This window comes from Triturus cristatus, chromosome 4_2 (assembly GCF_964204655.1).
Source record: "Triturus cristatus chromosome 4_2, aTriCri1.1, whole genome shotgun sequence".
In the NCBI taxonomy this organism is placed as follows: Eukaryota; Metazoa; Chordata; class Amphibia; order Caudata; family Salamandridae; genus Triturus; species Triturus cristatus.
In genome coordinates, this window is record NC_140586.1 from 871,464,344 (window position 1) to 871,485,691 (window position 21,348).

Genomic DNA, 21,348 nt, shown 5'->3' on the forward strand with positions numbered 1-21,348 from the left:
TTTTACATAAGACACCTACTCTTAAGGAATCTAAAACTCAACTGGCTCTTTTAAACTGTAGGTCATTGGCCAAACACAAGCATGAGATATGCGATCTCCTTAGGGAAAAACGTATTGATGCCCTATTTCTGACAGAGACATGGCTCAACGAATACTCAACACCCGATATAAAAGACGCAGTCCCGAAGCACTATCACATAGTAAGGCAGGATAGAGAGGGCCAAAGAGGCGGGGGGGATCGCCATTATCTATAAAGATGACATGTCATGCGAGATCAAACAAGCAGGTTTAGAGAAATGAGAGGCCTTCTTTTTTACCCTGTCTACGGTAGAGGGCAATACTATGACCGGATTCCTCATCTATCGCCCTCCGGGCCAGATAGCTCCGTTTGTGGCCAGTTTGGAGGATAAGATAGTATACCCAGCTCTGAGACACAACAAATTGCTGATACTAGGAGACCTAAATATACACTTTGACGATACTGACAACAAAGAAGTAGATGCTATTTGCAAAGATATGCTCACACTAAATCTAACACAGAGAGTAGAAACACAAACGCACCAAGGAGGCCACATATTATATCCTATTTTCACCAACGCTGAGGAGGTTGAAATAGGAGCTCCCTGGCCAGTCCCATGATCAGGCCATTTTTTAGTCCCGTTCACAGTGCCATCACACAGGAGGGCGCCACTTTCCAAGGAGGTAATTACCACTAGAAAGTGGAATAATTTTAACCCCTCATCCTTCACACTCGCATTGGGGGAGCAGAAACCTATGCTAGATAATAACATTGACACAGCGAATGAGCAGATTGAGGCCTGGATCACCAAGGCTTTATCTAAAGTTGCACCTTGGAGCACTAGAATCCCACAGAGAGAAAGCAACAGCACCCTGGTTCAATGAGGAATTACGTATGGCTAAAATGAGCAGGCCCCATTTCTGTCTCGCCTCCTTTTCGGCAGGAAGACATGCCTCCTTTTCGGCAGGAAGACATGCAGGAAAAACTAGCCAGCCCAGAAGGTGTACCCACCTCTGCCAACTCCACCCCTCAGGTGGGGGAGGCGAGGTGAAGCCCACTCTTCAGTGCCCGCCATCTTGCAGAGGGCAGGCCTTCCCCAATCAGGATTAGGGATTGTGCTCACTCTCCCAAGTGGGGTGAGCACACCAAGGGTGTAGTCACACTAAGGTCAGTAGCCCATTGGCTACGGACCTCGAAACCCCTAAAATGCCCCCTAAATACAGTATTTAGGGGGGAGCCCTGAATCAAGACAGGAGACAAGATGAAACTACAAGAGAAGGAGAACCAAACAGCCGTGCAGAAGCTAACAAGAGGGAGATGCCCACTGACTTGTCCCCAGCCCTACCGGCCTGTCTCCACCTTGAACCTGCTCCTTCGAAATCAAAGTGGGTCCTGCAGCCAGCAACCTCGAACACCCCGGAGGACCTGCCTGCCTTCAACCTCAAAGACTGTCTCCCGTGAACACAGTATTTGTTCATCTGCAACCTCTGGCCAGACACTGCGGATCCGCACCACTCAACCTGCCATCCACGGCCAAAGCTCGAGTGGGCAAACACCACGAGGAGGTTCCCCGGCGATTCTAAACAGATGCGGCGACCCCTGACCTGCCTTAAGCCTCCAGCCGACGCATGCAGCCTAAATCTGGAAGGTCACCCCAACTGCGACCAGGAGCTGGTAAGAAGCTCCAACCCCAAAAGGCACCCCTGCACCCGACGCCCCATGGCCATGGGTGGTCAAACTGACACTGCCTAATCAACCCCCAACTTACCTCTCGAAGTGGTGGTCGCACCCAGAAGACTTTTGTCCAAGCCAGCAGTGCCTTTACAAACAGAGCGCCCGATGTCGAAACCGCACCCTGCACCCAGCCACCCTAGTGCCGTTGACGGAGCACATTCGGTGCTACTTTGTTTACCCATTTGCCCTGAGCTTCAGTCTAGGAGCTTTGCTATCACAACCAAGTGACCTGCTCGTCAGCAGCTACCAACCGGAGGCCCCCTATCCCCCACTGGATAACATTGGGCCTCAGCACTATGCACCCGGCCGCCCTAGTGCTGCTGAGGGTGTAACTAGAGTGCATACTTGACCCTGGGTTACCCGAGACTACCCCCAGAACCGCAACTCCCACTACAAAATACTTACCTTAAAACCCATAACACTATTTTCCTCCTTAGGATAACATTGACTGTTTCTTGGAAAGGTTTCCAAGTGTGGAGTTTGAAAACCTAAAGAAATGCTTTAAAATTGCACTAACAAAAGGAATATGCTACTTACCAGTATGCATCTGTTCTTGGCATGTAGAGCTGCAGATCTACACACTGTGCATAGATCGCCATCTGGTGTTGAGCCCGGATATTTGCACTTGTTTTTGTCCTGGAAAGTCTTTGGAACTCACGAGGTATGTGACTCATCCTTTGGATCATAGTGCGCATGGGCATCGGCTCCATCCTCAGATTGTTTTTCGCCGGCAGGGAAATGATGGAGCTTAGTAAGAAACAGGAAAGATGCCCATGTGTAGTGTATCCAAGTAAGATAATAATGGAACAGATAAAGGTAGCTGGGGAGGTGGGTGGGCGTGTGTAGATCTGCAGCTCTACATGCCAAGAACGGATGCATACTGGTAAGTAGCATATTCCGTTCGAGGCATATGAGCTGCAGATTACACACTGCATAGATTGTAAAGCAGTATCCACTCCTAGCGGCGACCACCAGTATCTGTTGCAGTAGTTTGAAATAGTGTTTTGAGTACAGCCTGGCCCACACTAGCCTGTTTAGTTTGCACATCAACACAATAGTGTTTTGTGAATGTGTGCGGTGTAGACCATGTAGCTGCTCTGCAGATATCATCCAAAGGAATGTTTCCTAAAAATGCCATTGAAGCCCCTATCTTTCGTGTAGAGTGGGCTTTAGGAGGAACAGGAAATGTATTTTCTTTATGGTAACAAATCTGTATGCATTTGACAATCCACCTAGCTATCCCAGATTTTGATATGGGGTTGCCTTTGTGTGGTGGTGAGAAAGACATGAATAGTTGTTTGGTCTTACAAAAGGGTTTTGTTCTCTCTATGTAGTATAGTAGTGCTCTTTTGACAACTAAGGTGTGAAGAGCTCTTTCTGTGACTGTTTGTGGCTGCGAGAAGAATACAGGCAGCTCTACAGATTGATTGAGGTGGAAGGGAGAAATTACTTTAGGGAGGAATTTAGGATTAGTTTGGAGAACAACTTTATTAAGATGCATTTGGAGAAAGGGTTCTTGAATGGTTAGTGCTTGTAGTTCACTAACTCTTCGTAGAGCAGTAATGGCTACGAGGAAAGCAGTTTTCCATGTTAAAAATTGTAGCTCACATTTATGTAGAGGTTTAAATGGAGGCCCCATTAGTCTTGTGAGAACGATGTTTAAATTCCACACAGGGGAAGGTGGTACTCTGGGGGGAATTATTCTCTTGAGTCCCTACATAAAGGCCTTTATGGCAGGTACTCTGAATAGTGAGAGATGTTGTCTATTTTGTAGATATGCTGCTATGGCAGCAAGATGCAATCTGATAGAGGTATAGGCTAGGTTGCATCTTTAGAGGTGTAGTAAGTAGCCTATGATGTGTTGTATAGACTCATCTAGGGGATTAGTGTCGCTATGGCAGTATACTACGAATCTTTTCCACTTGGCTGCCTAGCATGCTCTAGTGGTAGGCCGTCTAGCTTCTTTGATGACATTCATACAGTCAGGAGGGAGGTTAAGGTAACCAAACTCTAGAATTTCAGGAGCCAGATCGCTAGGTTGAGCTGAGCTGGGTCTGGGTGTTGGATCTCTTCATGGTTCTGGGTTAAGAGACGTGGAGAGAGGTGTAGTTTTTAGTGCGGAACTAGTGAGAGTTCCAGCAGTGTGGTGTACCATGGCTGTCTGGCCAAAGTTGGAGCAACTAGGATGAGCGTTAATGAGTGTTGCTGTAGTTTGCGCACCACTAGAGGAATGAGTGGGAGAGGCGGAAAAGCATACGCAAATCTGCCTGACCAGTTCATCCATATAGCATTGCCTTTGGACAATGGGTGAGGATACCTGGCGGCGAAGCTTGGGCATTTGGCGTTTTCTTGGGTGGCGAAGAGGTCTATCTGTGGTTGCCCCCAAATGTGAAAAAACAGTTGAAGAACTTGTGGATGAAGTTCCCACTCGTGGATTTGTTCTGTTTGATGACTCAAGAGATTGGCTATTGTGTTTAGGACTCCTGGGACATGTTGGGCTAGGAAAAGAATGTGCTGAGGTGTAGCCCACCTCCATATGCTCTGTGCAAGTTGAGAGCGCTGCAGAAAGTGTGTCCCGCCTTGTTTTTGGATATAATACATGGCTGTCATGTTGTCAGTGCAGACTAAGACAGTCTTGCCTGATATTTGTTTTTGAAATGCTTTTAGGGCTAGGAATATGGCTAGTAATTCCAAGTGGTTGATGTGGAGTAACTTTTGTTGAGGTGTCCACCTGCCCTGCATGGTGTGATGTAGTAGGTGAGCTCCCCAGCCGGAGAGCGATGCGTCTGCTGTCATGACTATTTGAGGAACTGGCTCGAGGAACGGTCACCCTTTGGAAAGCTTCTTGGGTGTTCCACCACTGCAGAGAGCGATGGGTACGACCGTCTACCAACACCAGATTTGTTAGCTGACCTTGAGCCTAGTCCCATTGGCGTGCTAAGCACTCTTGTAGCTGACGCATCTGGAGTCTTGCATGAGGCACTCTGAATATGCAAGAGGCCATCATTCCTATTAGTTGCATGAACACTCGAGCTGGAAGAGAGTATTGCAGTTAGAATCTGGTGAGAAGAGCTTGGATGCTCGCTATCCTGGCGGTACTGGGATAGGCGAGCGCTCTTGAGGTGTCCATTGTGGCACCGAGGTATTGTTGCGTGTGGGACGGTTGCAGCTAGGACTTGGCGTGATTTATTGTGAATCCCAGGTTGTGAAGTTGTTGAATAGTGGCGTGAGTGTTTTGCACACACTGATTGTACGATTTGGCTTTTATAATCCAGTCGTCTAGATCTGGGAAGACATGTATGTGTTGTCTTCTTAGATGTGCTGCCACTACTGCTAGGCACTTGGTGAACACTCTTGGTGCTGTGGTGACTCCGAATGGGAGTACTTTGAATTGATAGTGCTGACCGTCCTCTACGAATCTGAGATATTTTCTGTGAGCACTGTGAATGGGAATGTGGAAATAGGCGTCCTTGAGGTCTAGAGTAGCAAGGAAGTGGCACTGGGAAAGCAGAGGGAGGACCTGCTGAAGTGTGACCATGTGGAAGTGGTCTGAATGTATGTAGAGGTTTAGGGGTCTGAGGTCTAAAATAGGTCTTAGAGATCCGTCCTTTTTTGGCATTAGGAAATATAGGGAGTAGACTCCCTTGTTTTGTTGGTGCAGGGGAACTGGTTCTATTGCACTTTTTTGAAGGAGGGAGATTACCTCCTGCTTTAACAGTAACAGATGTTTTTGTGACATTGGACGGTGTTTGGGTGGTATGTTTGGGGGGATAGATGTTAGTTCGAGACAGTAGCCTGATTGAATGATTTCGTGGACCCACCTGTCTGAAGTGATGTTTATCCAGGCAGGGAGAAATTGGTGGAGGCTTCCCCCGACTGGAGTGGCATAGTCGGGGGGAAGTGGAGGGAAGTCATGGGTAGGTGTGGAGGCAGAGCTGGAGGAATTGTTTTTGCCTCTGCCTTTGCTGTTATTCCCCTTGTATCCACCCCTTTGGTAACCTCTAGTAAAGGTGGATTGTGCAGGAGCTTTGTAAGAGGTGGAGGGGCTATCCGAGGAGCAGCCTCGATGGGCGCTTCTAAAGGATAAGCGACGAAAGGACCGTCTGGGAGCTTGCGATTGCACGTCTCCCATAGATTTGGCGGTGTGTGTATCCTTCATTTTTTCGAGAGATATGTCTACATTGGGTCCAAATAGGTGTTGCTCATCAAAAGGCTGATTGAGTATAGAACTCTGTACTCCGGGTTTAAAACCCGATATACGTAACCAGGCATGCCTGCGCAAAAGAACACTGGTGTTGATTGCCCTTGAGGCGTTATCTGCTGCATCTAGGGCACAGTGATGGTCTTACCCTCTTGGATTAGTTCAATGGCCCTGTTTTTATTTTTGTCAGGAAGGTGCTGCATTATGGACTCAAGTTCGTCATAATGTGCCCTGTCATACCTGGCGAGGAGCACTTGGGTGTTAGCAATGCGCCAAATATTTGCTGCCTGTGACTGTGCGTTTGCCAGAGGCGTCTAGGAGTTTTGATTCCTTGTCTGGTGGTGGTGCGTCACCTGACGTCTGGGAATTTGCCCTCTTCCTGGCATTAGAGACTACTAGGGAGTCTAGTGGTGCAGGGCCCTTAATGTATACTGGGTCAGTAGGGGCAGCTTTATATTTCTTTTCTATTCTTGGGTTGATGACCAGAGCCCTGACGGGGTCTTTAAAGATCTCTGGTGCGTGCTTAATGACCCCTTTAAGCATGGGCAGTGTTGAGGAGGACCTTCGTGTGGTATCAAAGGTATCCATAAGAAAATCCTCTACTATTGGGTCTGTATGCAGGGCCACCCCGTGGTATTAGGCAGCTCTTTAAAGGAGCTGGTTGAATCAGATATTGTCCTCAGGAGGAGCGGGGAGGGTCGGAGGAAAGGCCTGGAGGGATAAATATCTTGTGGGGTGTAAGGGACATCTGGGACACTGTAATCATCCCAGGGGTCAGGGGAGCCAGTAGGAGTAGGGTCCCCAAGGGATTGATCGTCCACACCTCCCCCTGCATCATCTGAGTTGTCGACATCCTCATCTATTGGGGTAGGTAATGGTGTGGGAGTGGTGTGGTGGGAGAGGAGGAGGAAGAAGAAGAGAAGGAATCCTTAATGGAGAGGTAGCAAAGTCTCTCTTCTTTGGTGGCGGTGCAGGCATGTCCAGTGGTCTTTTTTTGATGCTGAGCATTAAATGACCAGTCTTAGGATCCTTCATTAGAGTCTTTTGGGTAGGATCTGGTCGAAACAGTTCATCTGTGGGAGACAGCTCCTTCAGAGCCGAGGGCTTCGGTGCCGCAAGTTTTTTAGGGGCGTTGACTCGGTAGCGGTTCTAGGCTTGGAACCGTGTAGCTTTGAAGTCTTTCAGTTGGAACCGGTTGCTGTTTTTTCGTTTGAGGTCTTCGGCTTGGAAGTATCAGGGCCTTTCGGCAGGCGTTTTTTAGTCGGCTCCGAGGGTGTTTCCGGTGCCGAGGAACTGGTGGTAGCATTTGACGCCGAGTGCTTTGATGTGGGAGCAGCGGTCGGCGTGGATGACGCCGATGAAGCCTTTTTCCTCGGTGCCGGATGTTGCTTTTCGGTACAGAGGGTAGGCTGACCCGAGCCAGAGTCACTTAAAAGCTTACTAGGCTTCTTTACCGGGCCCAAAGGCGGGGCACGAGAAGCAGTGTCTCTGCGTACACCTGGGCCCGAAGGTGGAGGTGGTACCGAAGCCTTTTTTGACAGTGTCAAGGGGGTGGGTGGGTCGGGGGTCGACGTCTGTACTCACGGCCCTTTGAGCTGGAGTGATGTTCGACGTCGGAATCATCTGCTTGAGAGGCGCTGATGGCTTCCTCGACTCGACCCTGCTCCGGAACATAGACGTTCTCTTGAAAGATGTCGTCTGGGATCGAAGATGACGAGCGCGCCATTGTCCTTCGAGCTCGTCGGTCCCGGATGGTCTTTTTGGAGCGGAAGGAGTTACAAGCTGGACAGTCTCTGGCCTCGTGCTCCGGTATGAGGCAGAGGTTGCACACCTCATGTAGGTAGGTGTGGGAAAACTTCGACCCACATCGAGTACACTTTTTAAATGGTGTCCTTTCCATGAGCCAGAGAGGAGGCCCGGGTAGGCCCGAAGGCCTTTGTCGACGACCAGAATCGAAGACTTCGAAGTTGAAGGATCGCGTGTGGCTGGAAGCGCGATCGAAAACAATACCGTTGAGATGGAAGGATTGCGTGTCAAAAGAGAAAACAGTTAACGGTTCCGAACTGGAACGTGAGAACACATCCGAGCCGGATGGCGGAAAAAAAACAATCTGAGGATGGAGCTGATGCCCATGCGCACTATGATCGAAAGGAGGAGTCACATACCACGTGACTTCCAAAGACTTTCCAGGACAAAAACAAGTGCAAACATCCAGGCCCAACACCAGATGGCGATCTATGCAGTGTGTGTAATCTGCAGCTCATATGCCACGAACACTATTTTACTTACCTGTTTACAGGAAATGTCCCAGAGTGTATCCAGATATACTACTCTGTGTAATAAACAATCTCAAAAGTAACTCACCTGTAATTTTACTGAAAATCCTAATTAAGTCTATGTACTGTATTTAAAAAGTATTGCATTTCTCTGCAACTGTACTGTAAGTCGAAACAAAGTGCATATACAATTACAATTCAAACTGTTTACAAACTGCATTACTACTATAAAGTATGTATTGCTTACCTGTGCCAGGCTTGTTTGGTTCTAGAAAATAAAACCAAGAATATTTTTTTATAGAAAAACAATTGGTCTGAAGTTCAGTCTGAGTGTGTGACTTCATTTGCTGACTGAGTGGGTACAAGAAATGCTTAACACTGTCCTCTGATACTGCCTTACTGCTCGACCACACTACCACAAATAGAGAGTGAGGTGCTATCTAACTTTACCTCTGCTTACCTTTGGGGTTGTAATGGTGTAAGAAACTGGCTATATATACTGCATCAAAGTGAGGTACAGTGTGTATAGAGTCCAAGGGTCTCCAGAGGTTTGGCAGAGATTATCGGTTTCCAGGTAGGTAATCAGTCTTTGGAGTTAGGGTCCTGGGGTTAGACTCCGGGGTCTACCAGGGTCAGTGATGCACTGTTGTTGCACCCTCAGCGGCACTCGGGCGGCCAGGTGCAGAGTGTTGAGGCCCAATGTTATCCTATGGATGATAGGGGGGACTCTGGTTGGTGGCTGCTGGCCAGCAGGCTACGAGGTTGTGGGAGCAAAGCTCCAAGGATTAAGCTCAGGGCAAGTTGGGGACCAAGTTAGCACCAAAGGAGCACCCTCAGCGGCACTAGAGAGGCCGGGTGCAGGGTGCTGTTCTGAGGTCGGGTGCCCTGTTGATTTCAATGGAGATTCTCCGGGACATAGAAACACTGCAGGCTCGAGGATCTTCCAGGAGTGACCACCACTTCGAGGGGTAAGTTGGGATATTGAGGGTTGGTTAGGCACCGCTGGGTTGGGCACACAAGGCCGTGGGGCATCTGGTGCAGGGGTGCCTTGGGACGTCGGATTTTTTTACCCGCTCTGGTCACGGTAGGAAGGTCGTCTGGAGGCTTGAGGCTGCAGGCGTCGTCTGGAGGCTTGAGGCAGGTCACGATCGCTGGGGGGGGACCTCCTCATGGCATTTTTCCTCTCGGGGCGGATTCGGGGGGTGCAGAGTGGGCTGGATTCGCGGTTCCTGGCTGGCCCCAGAAGCTGCAGTTCAAAGATGTCCGGTGTTCACAGGAGAAACAGCTTGGAAAGTGAAGGCAGGCAGGTCCTCCGGGGTTTTTGAGGTTGCTGATCACTGGACATGCCGGGATTTTGCAGGAGCAGGTTCGAGGGGAGACAGGCCTGTAGGGCTGGGGCCAAGTCAGTGGGTATCGTCCTCTTGTTCGCTCTGCACGGCTTTTCGTCCTCCTTCTCTTCTTTTTCTTGTGGTTGCTGGATCTGAGGAAGGAAGGTTCAGGGTGACCCTAAATACTAAATTTAGGGGCGTTACAGGTAGGTAAAGATGGCGGGGACTCGAGGTTGTGCTTCACCTCGCCTCCCCCACCTTAGGGGTGTAGTTAGCAGAGGTGGGCACACCTCTCTTCCTCACTAGTTTTTACCGCCAGCTCTCCCGCCCAAAGTGGGGGGTAGAAATAGGGGGGACCAGTTGCTGAAAGCAACAAATGGTCTGGAGAGGCTCACAAAGGCGGCATGCCTTTAAAGCTTCTCCTTCGTGAACCCTGCTCATTCCTGGGGGGAGGAGGCTTGGCACCTCGTCCCAGGATGTGCATTGTTTCAGGCCCCCAAGAGCAGCAAGCTCTCGATCCAGGGGTCCAGAAACATGTCTGGTGGTGGCAGCCTGCGCAGCCAGTCAGGTCACTAGTAGTTGGTAGTGTTTCGGGGGGGGGGGGGGGATCTTTAAGATGCCCTCTGTGGTGCATTTTACATGAAATCCCACACTGGCCTCAGTGTGGGTTTAATGTGCTGAGAAGTTAGATACCAAACTTCCCAGTCTTCAGTATAGCCATTATGGTGCTGTGGAGTTCGTAATGACAGCCTCCCAGCGCCGTATACTCTTAATGACCGCACTGCACTTACAGGGCCCAGGAATAGACCTGGGTACTGTAGGGGTACAGTGCTCATGCACCTGTACCCTCACCACTGGCATAGGGCACCCAGCTACAGGGGTGACTGAGGTATGCAAGGGCAGTGGTTTGTGGGCATGGCACACAGGGATGTGTGCCATGTCGACTCTGTTTTGTTCTGCACCAAGACACTCAGCCTGCAAAGGCAGTGTGTGTGTGTGTGTGTGTGGACCTCCATGGGTGGCATAATAAGTGCTGCAGCCCTTAGGGGCCTTCTCTGGTACCTATGGTACCATTTACCAGGGGCTGACATGTGGCCAGAGATGCCAATTGGGTTTAGGCTTCAATGCAGTTTTAAGGAAGGAACACAGGCCCTGGGTACCTGATTGGCAGGAGCCCAGGGCACACTCGGTCAAAGCACATCAGCAGTTCCGCAAAAAGTAGGGGCATACCATGCAAGAAAGAGGGCACTTTCTCACAACTGGACTTTAAGCACACGGTACACCACTGATATAGTATGTACAGAGCCGGCTTCCTACAACTTCTTAACCAGATGGTGGGAAAAAACAATTTAACAATTGAGTCGATGCCCATTCGCACTATCACCGAAAGGAGGAGTCACCCACCTCATTACTGTAAGAAAGTGGCTCTGTGTATACTGCACCAAGGTAAGGTACAGTGTGTACAGAGTCCAACAGTCCCCAAAGGTTTGGCAGAGGTTAAAGTTAAATATAACCGTACTCTCTAAAGTGGTAGCTTGGTCGAGCAGTAAGGCAGTATCAGAGGACAGTGTAAAGCATTGTATGTACACAGTCAGCAAATGGTCTCACACTCAAGAACTGAACTCTAGGCCGATGGTTTTGTATATAAAAATATATAGTTTTATTTTAGAACCACAAGTAGGTATGAAAATACTTTCTCAGAATGAGTTGCTCTTGTTGAATACTTTCAATAAGCAATAGACTTTTAAATGCAATAGTTAGTTGTTGCAATAGGCAACACTAGTTAAACATAATTATAACATTGAGCTCAATAGGAATCTTTAAGTAAATGCTGTATGGCTATTATCCGCTGGTGTATTACCTCCCAATGGCTCAGTCTGGATGCACCGTCTTTTTCTATATGGAAGGCTAAACTATTATCCCTGTATAATTTGGAAATTGCTTTGTACAAACATAAAGGTAAAAGAAAAAAAGAATTTGGGTTTGCATTATGGGCCCCAGTAATGAACTGGGTCTGATTGTTCTTTTTTTTGTTCTTGTTTACTGCTTATGTAAAGAGAATCGTTTTCTGACTAAGTTTAATATCAATGCTGATTTAAATAAAATCAATAAAAATAAAAATTAAAAAAAAGGAATCTTTAAGTAAATGCAATTTCAATTACTTTGCATATGATTTTCTTACTCCGGGCTGAATCCTGGAATCAGCCCTGGTGCATCTCCTGTAAACAGTTGAAAGAAATCGTTTTTGTTACACAGGCGGTTTTTAAGGAATATTTGTAGGTTTCAAAAATCGACACTTGGAAGACTTTCTGGCAGAAACCAGGCAATGTTATCCTATGGAGGAAAGTTTGGTTATCGGAAAATCGCAGTTGTAATTACTTTTCAGGGTCAGTGCTGGGCACCAAGATCCAGCACTGGGATCTCTCCTGGTAACAGGTGAATAATTTCGCTTTCGTTGATCGGGTGATTTTTAGTGAATATTTTAAAGTTTCAAAACTCGACACTTAGAAGAATTTCCAAGTGAAAACCAGTCAATGTTACCCTATGGAAAACATGTGAGTTATCGGCTTTCAGGTAAGTACTTGACTGGCAGAGTTAAGGTTCTGGGGTAAGATTCAGGGGTCTCCCAGGGTCAGGTAGGTACAATTGTTACACCCTCAGCGGCACAGGGGCAGCCGGGTGCAGAGAGAGTAGGGCCAATGTTAGCCCACGGCGGGCAGGGGGCATTTGGTTGGTGGCTGCTAGCAGGCAGGCCATGCGGCTGTGGGAGCTGGGCTCCTGGTCACTTACACAGGGCAAGTGGGGAAGTAGAATGGAACAGATACTGCACTTCCAGGGGCACTCGGGCGGCTGGGTGCAGGGTGCTTTTGAGCTGTTGGGCGCTCAATGGATTTCAATGGGAAAGCTGCGTGACGAACAAAGGCTGCAAGCTCTGGGACGGAGATTCTTCAGGTGCGACCACCACTTCGAGAGGTAAGTTGGGAAGCTGTAGGTTAGGTAGGCACCCAGATGTTGGGCACAGGGGGCCACAGGGCGCCGGGTGCAGGGGTGTTTCTTAGTTTCGGGAAATCTTGCCCTTGGCTGGTAGCGGTTGGAGGGGTCCCTGGTATTGAGGCTGCAGGCGTCGTCAGGAGCGTTGAGGAGGATCCTTGGTCACAGTCGCCAGGGGAACGTCCTTGTGGTCTTTGTTCACTCAGGCACAGGCCGGGCTCAGCGGGTGCAGAGTGTGCTGGATTCGCGGTTCCTGGCTGGCACCAGGGGTTGTTACTGTTTGAGCAGAAGCACTGCTCGTGGGAGTCCCAGTCTTTGGATGAGCAAGGCAGTCAGGTCCTCTGGGGTTTTCGAGGTTGCTGACCACAGGAGACGCCGGGATTTAGCAGGAGCAGGTTTGAGGATCGACAGGCCTGTAGGGCTGGGGCCAAGTCAGTTGGTGTGATCCTCTTGTTAGCAGCTGCACGGCAGGTCTTCCCTCTTCTTGTTTCGGAATCGGGATCTGAGGAAGGAAGGTTCAGGGTGCCCCTAAATACTAAACTTAGGTGCGTTACGGGTAGTGAAAGGTCAGGGACCAATGGGGCCCTTTTCTGGGGTGAGTACACCCCCTATCCTGCCACTCTAGTGGGAGGGGGGCAGGAGCCTAGTCCTGATTGGGTAGGGTTCCCCATCCTCAAGATGGCGAGAGCCCGGAGTTGTGCTTCACCTCGCCTCCCCCACCTGAAGGGTGGGGTTGGCAGAGGCTGGCAAACCCCCTTTCCTCACTTGGGTTTTCCCGACAGAGTGGGGGCCAGAACTGGTGGGGACCATTTGCTGAGTACAGCAAGTGGTCTGGAGAGGCTCACAAAGGCGGCATGCCTTTGAAGCTTCCCCTGCCCATCTTGGGGAGGAGGCCTAGCACCTCGCCCCAGGATGTGCATTGTTGCAGGCCCGCGAGACCTGATGGCTCTCTACCCAGGGGTCCAGCAACATGTCTGCTGGGTGGCAGCCTCTCAGTCAGGACGCTGGTTGTTGGTTAGTTTCAGGGGGCATCTCTAAGATGCCCTCTGTCGTGCATTTTACATTAAATCCCACACTGGCATCAGTGTGGGTTTAATGTGCTGATAAGTTTGATATCAAACTTCTCAGTCTTCAATGTAGCCATCATGGTGCTGTGGAGTTCGTGACAACGACCTCCCAGCACCATATACTCTTAATGGCAGCACTGCACTTACAGGGCCCAGGAATGGACCTGGGTACTGTAGGGGTACAGGGCTCATGCACCTGTAGCCACACCACTGGCATAGGGCACCCAGCTAGAGGGTGACTGAGGTATGCCAGGGCAGTGTGTTGTGGGCAAGGCATACAGATGTGTGCCATGTCGACTGTCTTATTCTGTGCCAAGACACTCAGCCTGCAAAGGCAGTGTGTGTGTGTGTCAGGGTACAGGGCCTCCAAGGGTGGCACAATAAGTGCTCCAGCCCTTAGAGGCCTTCTCTGGTTACAGTGCCCTGGGTACCTAGGGTGCCATTTACCAGGGGCTGACATGTGGCCAGAGATACCAATTGGGTCTTGGTTTCAATACAGTTTTAAGGAACACAGGCCCTGGGCAACTGATTGGCAGGAGCCCAGGGCACACTCAAAGTACATCAGCAATTCAGCAAAAAGTGGGGGCACACCATGCAAGAAAGATGGCACTTTCTCGCAATGACTGAAAAGACTTGTTCAAAGATAAACAAATTGCAAACATATGGACCCAACACTAAATGGCAGGAGTATGCAAAGCATGTGATCTACAGCTCGCATGCCTTAAACACAGCGTTCCCAGGATGAAAGCACATAAATATGACAGACTACTGAATGTTAGTCTTGATCCGGCGAGTATAGGATATCGAATAGTTTCTTACCTGTCGGTGTAGATTTGCAGCTTGAAGATCTTTCTGGATTCACTATGCTGTGCATTATTTCACGGTCTGGTGGTTGGGTCCGGATTCGTAGTCTTTTTTTTTTTGTAGCCCAGTTGGGCGTCGACGTCCCACCATTTGGTGCACCTCTCGTGAAGTCGTCCTGCTTCCTGCGTAAGTCCCACCTCTGGGGCGCCATCTTCGGATTCTTTTTTTTTTTTAATTTTCTTTTTATGAACCCTAGGCCATTTACCGTATTTCTTCTCAATTTTATTCTTTCTCACATCTCTTCTCTAAACTTGTTTGTTCTTCCTTCTCTGTCTTTCCCCCCTCTTCTCCATCCTCATCTTTCTGGCGGAGGTGGGAGGCTTCGCTAGTGAATCCAGAAAGATCTTCAAGCTGCAAAACTACACCGACAGGTAAGAAACTATTCGTTTTGCAGCGTGAATCTTTCTGGATTCACTATGCTGTGCATCGATTTTTTAGCGGTTTGTCACTTTTGTGGTGGCTGGGTGGAAGATGAGCGTTGGTCGTTGAATATGTGTTGAAGCACCCTTTGTCGTACTTGTGCTTCCTTGTTCATTTGTATATCCACGCAGTAGTGCTTCGTGAACGTGTGCACTGAAGCCCATGTTGCCGCCAGGCATGTGTCTGGAATGGGTGTGTTTGCCAGAAAAGCAATTGTTGCTCCTTTCTTCCTTGTGGAGTGGGCCTGTGCCCTTTCTGGTAGTTCTTGCCCTGCCTGTTTGTGGCAGAACTGTATCGTGAGTGCGATCCATCGCGCGATGGTGCCCTTTGTTACTGGCCTATCCAGGAAGCTGGTTGCGAAGGACACAAAAAACGGCTTAGTTTTCCTGTGCTCCTTGGTTCTCTCAATGTAGTGCATCACCGCCCTTCTAGCGTCCAGAATGTGCAGTGCCCTTTCTGCGCCTGTGGTAGGGTTCTGAAAGAAGCTTGGTATTTGTATGGTCTGGTTAATATGAAATGCCGACACCACCTTCGGCATGAAGTGTGGGTCCGTTCTCATTACAACTCTGTCCTGGTGTATCTGGATGTAGGGCTCTTGCAGCGTTAGCGCTTGCAGCTCGCTTACTCTGCGCAGCGAGGTTATTGCCACCAGAAAGGCTGTCTTCATTGTTAGCATTTGAAGGGAGGCCTTGTGAATGGGTTCAAAGGGCGCCTTCAGAAGTTCCGTTAGGACTAAGTTGAGGTTCCACGCCGGCGGCGGCATCCTTTTTGGTGGCGCTATCCTTTTTGCCCCCTCCAGGAACCTCTTTACAAACCTTGATGTAAAGAAACTTTCCCCCGTCTCACCTCGTGTGTAGGCAACAATCGCTGCGAAGTGTACCCTTCGCGAGGATGAACATAGTTTAGCCTTTAGTAGGTGCGGGAGGTATCTTAGCACCGTTGATTCCCTTGTCATCTTATTTTGCAGTTTATGTCTCCTGCACCAATGTGTGTGCCTCTTCCATTTTTCCCCATAGCATTTCCGTGTCGTCGGTCTCCTTGCTTCCCGGAGCACTCGCGTAGTGCATTGAGGTAGCCTAAGTTGTGCAATCTATGTCTTCAGGAGCCATGCCGCTAGGCCGAGGCTCTCTGGCTCTGGGTGTAGAACCTCTCCGTTGTGCATGGAGAGTAAGTCCTTTCTTTTGTTGAACTTGTGTGGTGGTCCCTGTGCCATCTCCACTATTTGCGAGTACCAGGACTGTCTTGCCCACTGTGGTGCCTCTAGGATCAGCGTCATGTTGCTGGTCCAGCACTTGTTGAGTACCCTGTGTATCAGTGGTATTGGTGGAAAAGCGTAGGCAAATGTTTTTGACCAGCTTATCCATAGGGCATTCCCCTTGGATTGGTTTTCTGGTTGTCTGGATGCGAAGCTTTGGCATTTTGCATTCTGGTGTGTTGCAAACAGGTCTATTGTCGGTGTACCCCACCTTCTGAATAGCCTTTGAGTTTCCTGTTCATTGAGCTCTCACTCGTGGGACGCCGAAGTCTGCCTGCTGAGCCAGTCTGCTTCCACATTGTCCTTCCCCGGTAGGTGAATGGCCAGCAGGTCTATTTTGAGTGGGATGGCCCATCTCCAAATCTCCTGAGCCAGGTTGGATAGGGGAAATGACTGTGTTCCTCCCTGCTTGTTGATGTAGAACATAGTTGTTGTATTGTCTGTTTGTATCCACACCTTCTGGCTGTACAGTTTTTTCTGGAAGGCTTTCAGGGCTAGGAATACGGTCTTCAACTCCAGGTAGTTGATGTGTCTGACCGCATCCGCTGGAGTCCACAGACCCCTCACTCTGAGCTTGTCCATATGTGCTCCCCATCCTATCTGGGATGCGTCTGTTGTGATGGTCACCGTTGGGTTTGGTGGTGTCAAGGGCTTCCCTATAGTTATGTTCTCCCTGTTCCACCATGCTATCTCTTCTTGCACTGCGTGTGTTACAACCACTAGATCCTCCCAACTTCCGCTTGCCTGTGACCATTGCTGTTGCAGCCATTCTGCAAAGGCCTTGTGTCTAGGCGTACATTGGGAACTAGGTGAATGCATGACGCCATCATCCCCATGATCTTGCTCGCTGTTCTCACTGTCAGAGCTTGCCCCCCTCTGGTAGAGGCGCGTCTCCTTCAGCAGGGCCAGTGTTCTCTTGTCGCTGGGCTTCACTGTTCTCTGTAAGGTGTTGATCTTTGCCCCCAGGAAGATCTTCACCTGTTCTGGTTCCATAGAGGATTTCCCCCAGTGTATTGAGAATCCCAGCTTCGTTAGTGTGTTCGTGACCCGCTGTGCGTGTTCCTCGCACTTTCCGCGTGAACTTGCCTTTATTAGCCAGTCGTCGAGGTAAGGGTATACATGGATCCCTTCCCTCCGCAGGTACGCAGCCACTGCCGCCAGGCATTTTGTGAAAACCCTTGGTGTGGACTCTAGCCTGAATGCCAAGGTTGTGAATTGGTAGTGTTCCTTGCCAATGGTGAACCTTAACAGACCCTTGTGCTGCCTGTTCATTGGGATGTGCAGGTAGGCATCTTTGAGATCCACGGTGGACATGAAGTCTCCGTGCCTCATTTGCGGAAGTACCTCTTGTAGGGACGTCATTTTGAACTTTTGCGTCCTTACGTACTTGTTTAGGAACCGTAGATCTAGGATGGGCCTTAGTGTTCCGTCCACCTTTGGTACGAGGAAGTAGTTTGAGTACACTCCCTTGATGCTTTCTTTGAAAGGTACTGGCTCTATGGCATCTTTTAGGAGTAGTTCTTGTGCTTCTTCTACGAGTTGCACTACCTCCTGTCCTGAGTGCTCCCTCCTCGTTGCTTTTCTGTTTGGTGGTTTCCTTTCCAACTCTATACAGTATGCGAACTGTATGATGTTCAGTATCCATTTGTCTGTTATCTTTTTCCATTCTTGAAGGAAACGTCTCAGTCTGCCGCCTACTGGTGTTGCATGTTTGTTGGCGTTTGGTCTGTGTAACCCTCTCGTCTTGGATCTTTTGTGCTCCACCCTCTGAGGGTTTTTGTGGGTGAGCACTTTCCCGTGTGAAGTCACTTTGAGGTGGGTTGGTCTACCCCTCTGCGTCTCTGGCCGTCTGTTCCCCCTGCTCCGAAAGGACTGGCCCGAGGCTGGTATTGCCACTGTTTCTGCTGGGCCTGCTGCCCGTGATTGTCGCCCTGATGGGCCTGCTGGAATGTTTGGTGTGACGTTCCCGGCTGGTTTCCTCCTCTTCCCTAAGGTCTCCGTGTCGGCGTACCTCTTCTCATTCCTCTGAATTGCAGGGCTCCCATGGACCTTGCTGTTTCGTTCTCCTTTTTGAGCTGGGTGAGTTTTTCATCCACCGGTGCCCCAAACAGCGTCTCTCCGTTGAAAGGTGTGTTCAGGATGTTGTTCTGAACTTCTTGTTTGAAGCCTGAAATCCTGAGCTAGGCTTGCCTTCTTTCGGTTATCCCAATGGCCATCAGCCTGCTTGATGTTTCTGCTCCATCCAACGCTGTTTTAAGGCAAGAATTTGCTATATTCTTTCCTTCCTCCACTAGGTGCGCAGCTCTTTGTTGGTATTGCTCGGGGAGGTGCTTCATTAGTTCCCCGATTTCTTCCCAGTGTTGGTACTGGTGCCTGTTCAGTAGGGCATTGGAGTTCGCCATGCCCCAGTGCATTGCCGCGTTTCTCTATTGTTCTGCCCGTCAGGTCCATCCTCCTGCTTTCCTTGTCTGGAGGTGGTCCAGAGGTTGCTGGGACATTTGCCCTCTTCCTGGCAGTAGATGCAATGATTAAATCTGCTGTGACAGATTCTTTTATGTATGGAGGGTCCTGGGAGGAGTGTTTATATTTTTTCGCCGTCCTAGGTGTGATGGACCTGCATGTTGCTGGGTCCTTGAAGGCCTCGTTCCCCTGGTTCATGACACTCTGGAGCATGGGGAGGAACTGGCTCCTAGTTTGGATAGGGAGCGGTGTCTCCAGTAAAAAGTCTGCTTTAGGCTTTTCTTCCTCCAATTTAACACCAAAAGGTGCAGCTGCGCTTTTGACTACCATTTTGTAAACCCCCATGTCATCTGGCGGCGAAGGCCTCGAAGGGTAAGTCTCCACAGGCTCTTCTGGATTTTCGGCGTCTAGGTCCTGCTACTTCAGGTCCTGCGTCGTCGACGGCGCCGAGCCGTAGTTCGATTGTTGTTCTTCATATTCTTCACCCTCATAGTAAAGGTCTTCTTCTTCCTCTCCGGGAGTCTTCGACAGTTCTTCTGCGTTGAACTCCTCCTGTTCCTCGACCTCGACGATGATCGACGGAGGTTTTGTTGGGATAGTGAATTCTCATCTTCTCGTCGAACTCCCTTTTCCTTTGAAGGATGCTCTCCATCTCTGCTTCGAGCCTCCTCTTTTTCTTCTCCATTTCGGAGGCGTGTTCGACGCCGGTCTTTTCGATGGAGCTTGTGTCGACGCGACTTTATCTTTCGAAGTCGAACGCCCACTTTCTTGGCCTTGCTTCGACGACCTTTGCCTTTCGGCGGTCTTCGGCAGCTGGGAGTCCTTCTCGAAGGATTCGCCGGTCCCTTAGTCCTTGGATCCACTTGCGGTCGTCGAAATTTTCGGCGCCGGTGTTCCTTTCGAGGACTTTGACTCTGTTTTTCGAGTGTCTGACTCTGTTTTTCGGGGGCCTTTTGAAGATTTTATGCTCGACGACTCTCCTACCTTGTCAGACGTTTTCTTATCGGTCTCTGCGACCGTGAAGTAATCAGGTCCTTCGGCGACGTTGTCTTAGTCGTCGGTGGAGAGGCCCAGTTCGTACAGTGTTGGGGCCTTCCCCTTGCCCTCCATGTTGTAGTTGGCTCTCCTCTGTCTCTCTCTCACCCGGAGCGTCTTCGGTGTGAAGGCCAAACAGGCGTTGCAGTCCTTGCTCACGTGGTCAACTGGCAGGCAAAGGTTGCAGACCGGATGTTGGTCCTTCTGCGCGTATTTGTGGTGGCAGTTACGGCAGAATTTAAAAGGTGTTTTGTCCATTCCTGCGCTCAGAGTCCCTGAGTGCGCATTCTCCGTTGGACGTCGAAGATCTCGAGGCTCTCCTCCTTTCTCGTCGTCCCGGCTTGTTGCTCTTCCTTTCTGTAGTCTTCCTCAACTTCTTCTTCGATGAAACTCGTGCTTTTTCTTCTTTCTTCGCCAAAAACTCTGGAGCTTCACGGTGACGATCCAGACTCAACGGCGGAAAAAAGAATCTGAAGATGGCGTCCCAGAGGTGGGACTTCCGCAGGAAGCAGGACAACGTCACAAGAGGTGCACCAAATGGTGGGACGTCGACGCCCACCTGGGCTACAAAAAAAAAAAAAAAAAAAAAACCACAAAGGAAAGACTACGAATCCGGACCCAACCACCAGACCGCGGAATAATGCACAGCATTGTGAATCCAGAAAGATTCACGCTGCAAAACCAATGTTCTCGTGGCAGCTCATGCGGCGAGTTGTGCAGGTATCCACCATGTGATGGTCACAGACAAGTGAAGTCTGCAACAGCCATTGAAGCTGCAACTGCTGATGACTGTCCGCTTGCATCAGCCTCCATGTTTGCAACTACTGTATACTAGCGCCCACCAGCATCTGCCTAGAGGTTTGCAACTGCTAAAGATGAATGTCTACCTGAGCAGCTGCCAGGTCTTTGACTGGCAAGCCCACCAAGCACTTGGCTCAGCTCCTGTAATATCTACAAAGGTCTACACCGCCAACTGACCCAGTACAGAGTGAAAAAACCTGAACACACTAGCCTCACATATTAGACTCACTAGCACACTAAGCAGGTAACATGTTCTATGTAGGCATAGCTTGAGACTACTCAACACAAGGAGAGACCTTTGAGCTGAAGATTGTTGAAATGACATATCACCCAGCTTTTGGGGGTAATCAAGTCATCTGCACCAGTGACTTGTCTGAGCCTGCACCCACATCTTTCCTTGAGTCACACGAGACAGCATGGAAATGGGTACTGAAAGAATTACAATTCATGAGATATCTTAAGGGCAATACAACAGGTAAGTGTTTGTCTTCTGGAATGTGTACTATTTAACAATGCTGTGTGATTAAAATCAATTAATTTTAACTAGGATCACCTCTGGGCTGGACAATTCTTGTCTGTAGGTTTAGTATTGGGTTCTGAACTCGTACCTATCACCCACCTAGCTAGAAGCATTCGACTCTTCACCCTCAGTTACAGGAGACTCAAGAGCAGGAAAGGGTTGTTACTTGACCCAGCTTGCATTAAATTGAATGTGTTTTAAAGTTAGCTTCATCTTAGCTATTCCTTTCTATTAACGTATCATTGACACCTCCACTATTCAACTGCTTCCCCCAAAGCCTAAGCTCAAAGCTGTTTCCTTTCTATGTTCTTTCCGGTGCAGCCTATACATCAGCTCCCAGACAGATGTCTTCCTTCACTTTTCCTCCTGTTAACTAA

General features: G+C 49.4%; 1 protein-coding gene across 3 annotated transcripts in view; it reads right to left on the reverse strand.

Annotated features, from left to right (window-relative positions):
- The window catches only part of GPBP1L1 (GC-rich promoter binding protein 1 like 1), a 462,270-nt gene that overhangs the window by 75,244 nt on the left and 365,678 nt on the right, over window positions 1–21,348 (reverse strand). The gene's annotated exons all lie outside the window — the stretch shown is intronic.